This window comes from Strigops habroptila, chromosome 5 (genome assembly GCF_004027225.2).
Source record: "Strigops habroptila isolate Jane chromosome 5, bStrHab1.2.pri, whole genome shotgun sequence".
NCBI lineage: Eukaryota > Metazoa > Chordata > Aves > Psittaciformes > Psittacidae > Strigops > Strigops habroptila.
In genome coordinates this window covers 34,268,525-34,280,906 of record NC_044281.2, presented here as the reverse complement: position 1 = coordinate 34,280,906, position 12,382 = coordinate 34,268,525, and the positions used below count along the sequence as shown (strand labels likewise).

Sequence of the window (12,382 nt, the reverse complement as noted above, 5' to 3'; positions counted from 1 at the left end):
GATGGGTCTAGGATGTAGACTTTCTCAGAAGACTGGTAAACGCTAATATAAAAACTAAACCCCAGACTTAACCATGCTTAGACTATTATTCTTATGCAATTACAACACGCGATGAGGTTGTAAGAAGCACAGGCTAGACCATTTCCTCCTCTTCCAGAAGAGTTTTGACAAAGAAGTGAAGTAAATACTTGTAGTCCCCTCTTCCTGCACCTCCTGTTATCCTGGACTGGTATTTTTTCAACCTATCTACTCCTGAGTCTTTCTCTGGTGTCAAAAGAATACAGAGGATGCAAGGGCCTGAGGGCACTGAGCTTCTGCATTTCTGAGCTGGTAGAAAGCTCTCTAAGGAGTTTTGCTACACTGCATGTTAGATCAGCCTCTGAAGTTCAACTAACTCTCCAGATCCAGGAGTAGAAAAGTTATTTGTAAATTCAGTTATGGTTTATGCACAACTTCTGTTCTCTCCTGATGTTTTTTAATTATCTGAGAAATATATTCTCAAAAACAAAAGGTTAATTTAGCCCCAGGGTAACAAATAAGATGTTGTAGCATATGGAAATATACCTTTACATTTGCACATCCAAATGAATTTTGTGATTTAGCAATATTAAAATAATTCTAAGTAAGTAGAATTCTCAATGGATGTGAATGCATTTTTAAATTATTATTTTATTCTTTTTTATCCAGTTACTCCTAAGTTCTGTGATAGTGTTAAAAGCACATAATGGAAATGCAATGATGAAGCACACTTGGTAGCCCATAATCATTTTTGGAAGTCTGTATAGACTTGGCAGAAGCAGACTGTAGTTAAATGCTAGCCATGGTCCAATGACTTGTCCTTTGGGATTGCTTGCAAAGATGGAACTTTTTTCCTTCTCCCTTTCCCTCTAGCTGTACTTTTCCCTTGAAAACAAATAAAGAAGAAAAATCCAAGTTGGCTACCTGGAATACTTAAACATTTAATTGAGTAAAGCTTTACCACTCATATATTTTTAATGCTTGTGCAAAGTTAGTGGGAATACTTGTGGTTTATTACTGTGCTTGCTTGTACCAAAGCCTAGAAGCTGTTGGTTGCTCTACACCCAATTAGAGATGCATTCCAGCCACTTCTCATTTGTGACACTCAAGTTTATGACCAAAACTCAACTGTTTGTTTAAAAGTTTGGGAAAAGGTCAATATGATTCAATACAGTTATGTCTTAGAGAGCAGAGAGCTTCTAGCTGTCCTGGGGGTTTATTTTATACTTTGCTGAAAAAGATGAAGTCTAAATTATAGGAGTTATACATTTGTAGTGGGAAAACACTGAATGGTAGAAGTTGCTGTAGAGGGTCATTAAAATGGAAACTACATAGTAGCATGTAGCTGTTTCCACAGCTGCAGAAGCCTTCAGGCTCTGGGTACTGTTTGATGAAACAGAAAACAAAACAAAACAAAACAAAAAAAAGAGAATCTTGAGACCTTTATCCTTATCAAAAACAATGCCCTGTTTCTTTTTTTCCATTTTAACCACCTATGTATTCTTTGTTATTGCTGTATTCTGCTAAATTTACTGTTGCACCCTAAAAATAACACTTTCTCCTTTCCTCCTGCCCTCTTATTTTATTGCTGTAGACAAGCTCTGTAACAAGCTTGCAAGCAGATCCAAAAGGTTGAGGTTTTGTTTTGGTTTGGTCTGGGTTATTTATTACAATCCAATGCTTCTTGAGTCAGTATCAGAGCGAGTTTGGTTGCTTTGTCTCAATTTTCTCCCACAGGATGCTAACTTACCTGTTCTGACAATAACATTCACTCTGCAGCAGTGATAGCCTGGGTGTGTTTCATAGAGACATGGGGCTCCAGCTCTGTGATTTGTCTTCAGAAAGTGACCAGTTAGGCTGTAAAACAAAGGTACCAATAAGGAATTAAGATTTGCCCTACTGAAGCAGTCAAGTAACAGGAATACCCTTTTTTTCACTCTGTTTTGCTCAGCCCCCCTGAATTAGGTGGGATGAACCTGGCCCTTATTGTTTTCCTAAAAGTTGCATGTCCTAAAAATAATTGAATACACAGGGATGGTTGTTCTTGCATAGAATGAAATTTTTTAGCTCTCATTTGTGGGGAAAAAATAGTTCATGTAGAGCTTAAAACTTAAAAAATGGAAGGTAATTATGCTATAAATTTTAAATTTGTTGACAATTTTTTTACTTTTTGTTGCCTGCATTATCAATTAGATATTTCTTTGCTCGAAAGCAGTTGTCTGAGTGAGCATTGTTTTAGTTTCTGATGCATTTATCTTGTACATCCAAACTGTGCAAAGTTAGGAAAGTAACACTTCCGCACCTAGTTACCTCCTGTGATACGAAGTTGCAAACTGTATTTTTTCCTGGGGTAGATCTACTCACTTGAACATTGTTGCAGTCTGACCTGCTTAATGTAAGTTTGGCTTCTGAGTATTTGAAAAATGTATGTAATTGACTATAACCAAATGCTGTTGGATGCTGTCAACCTGTTATTGGTATTGTTAACTGTGACTGGAAGTGGTGTTTTTAAAATTACTTTATAACATGGTTTTTTAAAAAATTACACTCTTATTGCTACAAGACTCTGCAATCTATGAGTCCAGGCTGCTGTAAGAGGGTATTTTCTTTCCAACAGTCACAACTAAGAAAAGTTCACTTAGCTGCAGGAGTTGTGCCCATGGCCCTTACTGGTTATTACATTTTTGTTGATGTCAGGTGGTAAATAGAAGAGCCGCAAAGCAGTGTTATAGCAGGGAGCCTGGTCTGAATTGTGCGTGCTTTTCCCACTTACATACAAGGCCTTGAGCCATTTTCACTGTTTGGAAAACTCCAAGGCTAGGTTGCCAGTTTAAGAGAAGGGGGTGTGGTTCAGTTGTGCATGTTTGTTTAACATGAAGGCTTAAAATATTAGCGAAAATGGAGAGAAGTAATTTTGAAACACAACACCAGTACCTGCACTAAAAAGCTGTGTGCCCAATATATGGGATTATCCAATGAGGTCTTCAGGACCTTTGCGTTGTTTATGCAAACACATCATTTATAGACTGTGGATATATACAAGTGGGGAGGTACTCATTTATTCTTGATTCGGTTCGTGTCCGACCTTTTCCCGTGCGCGGCCGCGGCCGAAAGCCCCCCCCAGTACTCTGGTGCCGGGGTAGAGAAGGCGGGTGCGCCCCTGAGCTGCCGCCCTTCCGCTCTCCCCCGCCGCCGGCAGACGGGCCGGGCAGGGCGGAGGCGGCGGGCGCGGCTCCAGCCGCCGTCCCTTTAGGCGCGGCCCCGGTTTCATGAATGAAATCCAATCGGCGCGCTAAAAATAGAACGCGCGGCTGCAGACGTCACAATGCGCGCGGCTCCCGCCGGCCCTGCTGCCGCCCCGCCGCCCGATCAGCGCCGCGGGGTGGGCCGGGGCGGGGGGGAGCCCGCCGCACGCCGCGGGGCCGGGCGGGCAGAGCAGCACCGGCGGCATGCAGCCTCCCTGCCAAGTCAGGCTGGCTCCTGGCGCTGCCCCGCCGCCGTAAGGAGCAGCGGGAAAGGGGCGCGACGGCGGCTGCCACCCCGCTCCCGTCCCGCCGGGGCCGGGGGGCCAGCCCCGCTGCGTGCACCCCGGCGGCCGCCTGCCGGGCGTCCCGCCCTCCCGGGTAGGTCCCGCGTCCCCCGGGCGCGATCGTGCTCCAAGTTGCGGGCGCACCCTCCGGGGCTGCGTGTGCGAGGCCGTGTCGGGCTGGCAGCCAGCGGCTCCGCAGGGCGCGGGTGGCGGTTTCCTGAGCGTCCTGTCTCCCCGCAGGTGCGCTCCCGCCTCGTCGGGAAAGAGGAGGAGGCATCCTCCCTTCCCCCGAGGACGGAGAAGGCTGAGTCCTTCATGAAGCTGATCTGTCTGGCTTCCTTTTCCAGTGAGGCCACGAGATGCAAGGCAAAAATAGAGAGGTACGGTGCGTATGGGGAGCAGGAACCTCCTAGCACTTGGTACTTATGAGTGTCATTTACTAAAAACCTGAAGGATTTCTCTTTCTCCCTTTTTCCTTTTTTTTTTTTTTCTTCTTCTCTTTCCCCCTGCTGCGTCTGTGGAGTCTGTTGTGGGTTGCTGTGACAACAGCAGGAGGCTGCTGGGGGGTCTTGCAGCGCACAGATTATGAGGTGTCTGTGCCGGGACCTGTTTGGGGCCATAGAAAAGGGCTGTAGAGACAAACAGTAGGACTTTAGTTTGTTAAGTCAACCTTTAGAGGGTGTTGTGGCATCCAACATGTAAAGCAAAGATAAATCAGTCATTGGAGAGACTGAGGCAGACTAGCTGGGAGCTCCAAGTTGCCTTCTATCAATCGGGGCACTACTCAGGCTCGGAAAGCAGCAATATACTTGTTTAAAAAATGGTAATAATAAAAGAAAGCCCTTGCAGCTCTGCATATGGTCACAGCAAGAGCAAGGAAGTGATGCCAGAATATTCTCAATGACTTTGTTCATCCTCAGTTTGTGTACTATTTTAGGACACACAGCTGACTCAAAGCCAAATGTTCAGCTTGAGCTGTAATAGAAGCTGAGGTGGAAATTACTTTATTCAGTGTGCTTAAGGGGAGTTCTTAAGCTGCTGGTCTTTCTAGGCAAAAATAAAGCACGTGGGGAGAAAAACACTGTTGTAAGGGCTATGTTTAAGACTTGCCATACTTAAGCAATGGTTGAGTGGCACATCTCTCTGTACTGGCTGTATTTCAAGATTGGAAGTCACAGTACATGGAAACAGAACACCTTGATTTTTTTCCATATTTTTCTGAGGTCCTCTCCCATTAGATTATGATTTTGTTTTATATGCACATTGGATTTGTATGCCAGATTCTATGTCTTAGGTATCCATTGTGTATGTACACTATTGTGTATCTATACACTATTAACGGGGGGGGGGGGGGACGGAGAGGAAAAGGCACAACCCTTGGTAACTTCAATATATGTGCTAGGGTTCTTTAAGTGACTTAAGGAGCATAAGATCTGTGGCAGGCTTAGATACGTGGAAGTATTTTTGTCCAAAAAGAAACAAACATCAATTTTAGCTCGCAGGAGCTTTCTAAAACTCCTGCCCTTTTAAAACTCCAAGCTTCACAAATGCTGTAGAGCATTAGGCTGAGAGGAAGAGCTGATCACTTGACCAGTAAATCCCAACATTTCATTCTTTCCTAATACATTTTATTCAGTGGAAAAATGTTTAAGTCCTGCATCCAGATGTTGTCCTGTGCTAAAGGAGATGAAAGGACAGAGAAGCCTTGAAACAGGAGAAGCAAAAGAGCAACAGGTGTTTGACATGCTTCTCCCTTGCTCCCATCTATCCGGCTAGAAGAGCATGCAAATGTTGTAGGACAAAGTATGTGCTTGGGAGGGAAGGGAAGGCAAGGCTGAACCGTCTGCTGCATACAGCAGACTTGCAGCTCATAGCAAGGATAGTCCAACTGGTGAGAATGCACCCTTGGATCACCGACTGTATTTCTATAAGAGAGCTCAAAACCTTGTGCTGAAGGAGTGAATGGTGGCACACTGTGTGAATTGCTGCAGCCTGCAGTATGGGAGGTTATAGTTGGGCCCTTTATTACCAGGGGTAGGTTCGTGAATTGTAGATTCCCTTTGAATCCCATCCAACACCATTCTCCTTTTCTGTTTTCCCCTCCTTTCTGTCTGACATGAAAGACACAAGATGGCAATTTCTCTCTTCTTTTTTTTTGTATTTTTTATTTTTCTTCATGAATGAAGATCTGTGTGGCACTAGACATTACAAGTAAACTCCACATATACTCACCTCCTGCACAATTCAGTTCATGTTGCTGGATTTGCATTTGAGACATAAATACAGAGCTTGACCCAAGATCTGAAAGTAGCATTTATCTGAAGTCTGCTATTCTGAAGTATTTACTTTTTTAGTCAGTGTTTAGGTCTTTGGGGGATTTTTACCTGCTGTCATTATGAGGTCTCACTCTCCTTATGTAGTTTCCTTGTAGCAATCACATGTGGGAGTCAATAAAATCACATGTCACATCTTTCTAACATCCCTGATTAACAAAGAGGAGAATGTAGGAGAAATGTCACATAAAGTTCAATGAAACAAGAGCCTGATTCTCTCTTTTGGAAGGAAAACAAGCACAGAAAGTGAATTCAACAGTATTCTGTGCTAGAAGGTCAACAGTGTCTCTGGAATATTTTTCTTTCTTTGTAGCTCTAGCAAAACTTGATAAATATTTTCCCCACAGAAATGCACAAAAGTTGGGGGAATGCCTTGTTTGGTGGTTATTGTTGATTTATTGATTTTCCTTCTGTACCGTTGGGAAAACTGCTCAGAGTAATGTTGTTACCAAACAGCATACCACGTCAACACCTGTCCTTAGAAATGGCTAAAATCAGTAACAACCTATGCTAGAGTATCAGTAATTTAATGCTGTACAAGTTTCTGATGCTGTTAATTATGTAAAAGTAAAATCAGGGATTTTCATGTAGTTTATTACCATGAAACCCAGTAGTGTTGAATAAAGCTTTTCCAATGATCCTTCTCCTTTTAATCTCAAGTTTTATATGTTATCCCAGATACTCCTGAGCATTGCAGTCACTAAGGATTCAGCTGCAGCTTTGCCCCAGTTATGCTGGTCCAAATAGCAAACTAGGAGCCGGAGCATCTGCTGCTCTATGTACATTAGTAGGTCACGTGATGCAGTAGCAGGGGACCTGGCGATTAAAAAGTTGGTGCTGAGGACCATGTGTGCAGTGTCCATACTGCACACATTTCAGGGGCAAAGGGTGTTACTTCAGATTAGCTTTAATCTGGTCCTAGGGATTGAGTGCTTGCTCCTTAGTGGTGGGTGGCACATCTTTCACTTCAGATTCATCTGAAAGGAATTCAGTTTGTACACTCTGGCTGCTCCTGATGTGAACCAAAGCATGGAATATTTCCTTCAAAAATGTGTTCTTGATCTGAACTAAAGTGCTAGTAGAGGTGCACCCTTAATCTGCTCCTGCAGCGTAATCTTTTGTTGCAGAAGGAGGACCAATCTAAGGACTCAGTGCACAGTGGCATTTATGGGTGTCTGCTTTATAAAGTACCAGCTGTTTGGTGATGGTTATCGCCATCAATGGGTATTGTCCATTCTTCAGTTACTTGGTTCTCAGCCACTTTTATTAATATCAGCCACAGTAAATTTCAGTTTGTGATGTTATGACACATTATGACCCACAGCAATGCCAGATCTTGGTCACTGCCTAGTCTGCTCTGGTCATCTCTAGCAAATTGCAAGAATAGTCAGTTGTAGCCAGTTGTATCTGTAATCCTAATAAAATGCATCTGCAAAGCGAAAGTGTGAACCTTAAATCAGTCACTTACCAGCTATGGATTGTTTCCCTCTTTCCAGGGATGGGTCCAGTGTGGCCACCCTTCCTCATATCTCTCTGCACAGCAAGAAAGAAGAAATAAAAGGAGGCATAAGGGACTGCCCTGCACTGTGGCCTGTTCTTGAGGTAGACTGAAAAATCAGCGAAGGGAAGGGTGGCAGTGTTGCAGGCTCTCCCACCATACAGAAAACACTCATCCAGGATTCTCACACACGAGGTTCTGAAACAGTTAAATGTCCTTCACCTGCTGTATGGATTAATTTCTAGAGAGATGATCACATCACAAAAGATATTGCAAGGTGTGTTGCAGGTCAAAATAATACATAAGCTGCTCAGTGTAATCAGCTTGTTGATTTTTGCCGTTCAGGTCTTCCAGAACTTGTCAGAAAATTGACATAGCTCAAGTCTAATGTTGAGCTTTGTGTTTGGATCCCTATTTGGTCTGATAAACTGTAAATGCCTATAACAGGTACTTGTGGACTGCACTTTTTCAGGAGGCTCAAGAGAACCACTTATTGTACCTAAAATTAGGTATTTTCTTGCTCAGCCGTTGAGCTTCAAGGCAGTCTGTTTTATACAGTAAAGAAGAATTTGTATTTTGCTACTATATCTGATTTTTGGTGATCTGAGGAAGTGCTCACTTTTACTGATCAAAAGGTGTTGTGTCATCGCAGAGGTAGGTCGGGCTTGACAGAGTCATAATAACTAGCCTTCAGAGACAAATCTGGAGTCAAGCATGTTGAGAAAGAGCAAACTGACAGGCTTCTGATACTACAAGCCATGAGTTATTACACCTCTACAGTTTCTACAAAGGTTGTGGTGATGATTTGACTGAGAAATTTTCTAGGTAAATGTAGAGACACACGTTTTGTCTTTAACTTTGCATCTTCCTTAGAGGCTGCTTCTTTCATTTCTGTGTGTGGCCATTTTTGACCACACTTTTCTGTGTGTGGTCAAATTTTTGCTCCCTTTTAAACTTGAGGGATAGAGCAGGGATTAAGGCAGCTGAATGAAGGCTTCTCAGAACTTCTTTCTTCCAGCAAAGCATACAAAGTAAAGGGTAGTGTCCAGGATTAAATCTGATGCCTGTTAGCCAAAGGCTGCCATGAAAGAAGCTGGTTCAGGCAAGCTAAGTGGAGTCTGTCTTGATGTCGGCCTCAGTACTTACCTTCTTCAGCTGTATCAAATTTTAGCAGTGTTCTGTGGGATTTATTTCTTTGTTGATGCCAACCATAAATTGGAACACCCCAACTATCCTAGAATAGCTGAAAAAGCTATTCCTGCTGACCTGCACTCTCCTTTTGTGGGCAACAACAGCCAGGGTTATCTCATCATCTCATACAATGAAGCAACATTTCAGTCATCTACCCTTCTCTTTCTACCCATGGTAGATCCAAGGTTCTCACGTTTGAGATCAGGTTAACTTTAGAATATAAGGGCTTTTCTGCATTTTCTCAATTCCCAATCCCTGTTACTGTCTTCTGTCAATGGGCCAGGTAGGGCAAGTAGTTTATAAATTCCATAGCTAATCTTGAATTTCTTCCTCCTGCGTCAGTCTCTTCATTTTCAGTCTTTCCATGTAAACTGCCAGAACTTTAAATAATGACAAGAGGGCAATGCCCCTTTATCCTGGATGAGATATGCCTGATATGCATCATGCCCACCTTTGTCCCCTGGTGACCTAGTGATCTAATCCTACCTAGAGTCTTATTACCCTTTGTCATCAGCTAGTTCTTTGATGATGACAAGGAATAGTTTTTCCTCATCAACCCTCCCGCAATTTAATAAAATTTAATAAAATATTAATTTATACTTTGTGAAAAATGTTTTGTGATGGTCCTTCAGCAGGTGGTATAGTTTATCTCTTACTTGTAATTTATTTCATAAATACATTTGGCAGGATCCTAAATTAATTGCTTAAATTGAGCCAAATCACAAAACAGCCTTTTGGCCCTTAACCTTTCCCTAAATCAGAGCTGTCTGTGAATTCTATGCTTTTGCACAAATGAACAGTAAGTCCTCCTGTTTTCTCCCCTGGCATATATGTGTTAATCCATTAAGATTCTGAAACAACACATGGCAGGTTATATATTGAGAACGAACATTTCACACGCTTGTTCTGGCTCATGTGCATTTTGGTCCTTGCCAGCATGCTGGTGCCTTAGGATTCTGTAGTGTAAAGTACTGACTTCAGTGCCTGAAGAACTGGAATTCTGCATCTCCTTTTCGTTTCCATGGTTGCAAGCAGTAATTTTTCAACTTGGAGATGGAGGTAAGAGCACTGCATTGTCTTGTAAATTTTTGTTGTACTCCTTTTGATATGTTATTGTGTAATGGCTCTCTGAAGGAGACACTCCAAACTATACTCAAAAGTACATCTCCAGAACAGATTGTGGTTTTCAGGGATAAATGTTGATGGTCTTACTACCTTACTGGTGAGCTCAGTTTTTCAAATTATTTCCACACGCACGATTCATATTAAATGCTGGTAGATTCCAGTGTCTCTTTCCATTAGATTCCTCTAATAAAATTGTGGCTTCGTAATTGTCAGGTCGGCATGCTTTTGTTTGAAGGACTTCCTGATTTGTATGTTTGGCCAGATTACTTGAGACAGGTTGAAATTATTAAGAAAAACTACTGAGCTGGCAAGTTTCTTACGTGCTGTAACTGAACCTTCAGCTGAAGGGTTTGCTCTTAACACAAGAACTAAGTAACATGCATGCTTGTTTTTATGCTAAAAGGTGCTATGTCAGTCTTAGAGGGCATGTTTAAGTACTGAGCTAAGAAGTAAATGCCTGCAGGATCACTCCATAATCACTGATTAATGTAGATACTTAGTGCTTTGTGGTGTTTTGCTGAAGAGAAAAGGGTTGATAACTAGCTACCGGCCTTTGAAAAAAATCTTGGTATTGTTTTGTATATGATTTAAAATATTTAGAAATTTCAGGATGGGCTTTTAGCTGTATAGGCAGCGCGATACATGAGTGGTTTCCTGATCCTGCACAGGGAAGTCACTGTTGGATTTGGATCTTCATCTACTTTCTTTCCAGCAAAGTGCAATTATAGCTTTAAATATATTAAAATTCATTCTCAAACGAAGACAAGCTCATGGTTAGGATCTGGTTATCTTTTGTGTATGAATACACCTATATTAATACAGAGAGAGAGAGAGGTTGTATGTGTCTTGTGTTCAATCTGTGTACCAGTGGACTAGATGGTTAAGTGATATGCTTCATCTACAGATTGTCTAGAAAGGTGGTTTCATTACTGAGGCCAACTAGCCAGAAGGATCTGCATGCTAAGGCAATCACAACTGTTTTTAAGTGATAATAATAACAACTCATTCAGCAATGAGGTAAAACTACACAAAAAAAATAAAAAAATAAAAGAACAAGCACCCTACAGCAATTTGAGGTGAAGCAATAGAGAAAGAAATCAGTGTCTGTAACCATTTGCAAGCCATGGTTCAGAACAGCAACCTTATACTTCTTTGGAAATAAATCAGCTTTATTTAGAATAGTTCTTTTGTGCTAATCAATTGAATTAATTAAGTGGCTCTATCTTAGATCTTGAGTCTGCTCACATCTCCTGGTTTCTGTTGCCTCTGTCTCCTCTTCATCTGCAAACAATCACAGGTGACAATGTAAAAATAGAAACATCCTAAGAGATTTTTGAGATCCTGTGTTATTCTTGAGGGTATCTTTTTTCATTTCCATCCATCTGCTCATCTTTCTTTAGAACTGGATTAAGCAGCTGAACCTTTCACTGCTTTCTTTTGGGAACAGCCATATTTGATCAGATCTTTCCTTAGTAGGTTTCTTGCTGCTTGTTATTAGATAGCCTTTCTGTCTTTCTGTGGCTTTTTTGTCAGTGTCCTTTCTGAGACTGGTTGCACTTCCAGTAACTTTCCTCTTACTTTAACCTATTTTGTTTTCTTGGTAAACTAAACTATTGCAGGTTGTAGGTTGGTTTTAGCAAGTTTTTCACTGGTCTTGGAATTTTATGCTGTTTTTTTAATTAAGCTGGTTTGCTCTTGTCTAACCAGTTTTGTTTCAGTTCCAGTTGGTCTTCCCAGATGTTACCAGTCTTTCAGAACTCAAATCTAGATTTTTTTTTTCATCTAAGTTTTGTAAATACATGTTTAGCATTTTTAATCAGTCTGATTATATAATGGGTTTAGCACAAGCTTAACCTAGAGGCTACCTTAAAAAAAAACTAACCATGGCTGTATTTTCAAGGTCTTGTACATATTCCTGGCTTTAATCATTCCAGTAGTCAGAAAGCTTCTGGCTACATCTGTAAGCATTTAATCCACATGTTTTGCTAATGGTTTATACTGTAATTTGTTGTTAGCATCTGTTTTTATTTGAGGTGTCTAAATAGCTGTGCAGGCTTCTGTCTGTCAGCCTCTTCAGGAGCTATTGCTGTTTTAATCACTTCCTGAAAACTAGTGAAAAAAATTAAAATGACTACATTTTTAATACATAGATACTCTATATATACTAGAGTGGATTTAAGAGTTCCCTTAATATTGTCTCAAAGCTCTACTTTTGTTTTTATTCCCAGTTTATTTTAATCTCTGTCCTGTGCAGTATTGAGTCATGCTAAAAATATCTTCATTAGACTGCCATTGATCTACAACAGGGCATTCAGTCATGCTGTGTCTGAGTTCTGTGATAACTTTGCTTTAATTAAGTTAGTAAGTATATAGGAAATTTAAAACAAAAATAAAATTAAATTATACTTTCATGTGTTCCTTTCTAGGATTCTCAAGTAATTGCACTGATTTTGCTTGTTACTTTTATTTGGATTTGCCTATTAATTTTTAACTCATTTTGTTATCCTCTTGGAAATTCTTTTAAAATTCCAGACTCTGTACTGAATGCATATTTTGTGGCTGACTGAACTGCATTTTTGCAGAACTACCATTTAAGAACTTTTGAAGAATTTTTAAATCAGATTGTTATATAATACCTCGGCTAATCTGTGTAACAGCATTTTAATGGAATATTGGGTTGGAGGAAAA

The 12,382-nt window shown here is 41.0% G+C and overlaps 1 protein-coding gene across 4 annotated transcripts in view; it reads left to right on the top strand.

The window, feature by feature from the left end:
• The window catches only part of RHOBTB1 (Rho related BTB domain containing 1), a 55,118-nt gene that overhangs the window by 15,287 nt on the left and 27,449 nt on the right, over positions 1–12,382 (top strand). The window contains exons 1-2 of one of the 4 annotated variants that reach the window (XM_030487410.1): positions 3,458–3,641; positions 3,788–3,927. The exons of 2 other annotated variants lie outside the window; for them this stretch is intronic. The gene's annotated coding sequence lies outside the window, so the exon portion shown is untranslated. Of the gene's footprint in view, positions 1–3,188; positions 3,642–3,787; positions 3,928–12,382 lie in introns of those variants that run through there. One more of the 4 variants, XM_030487409.1, reaches the window with a different exon arrangement.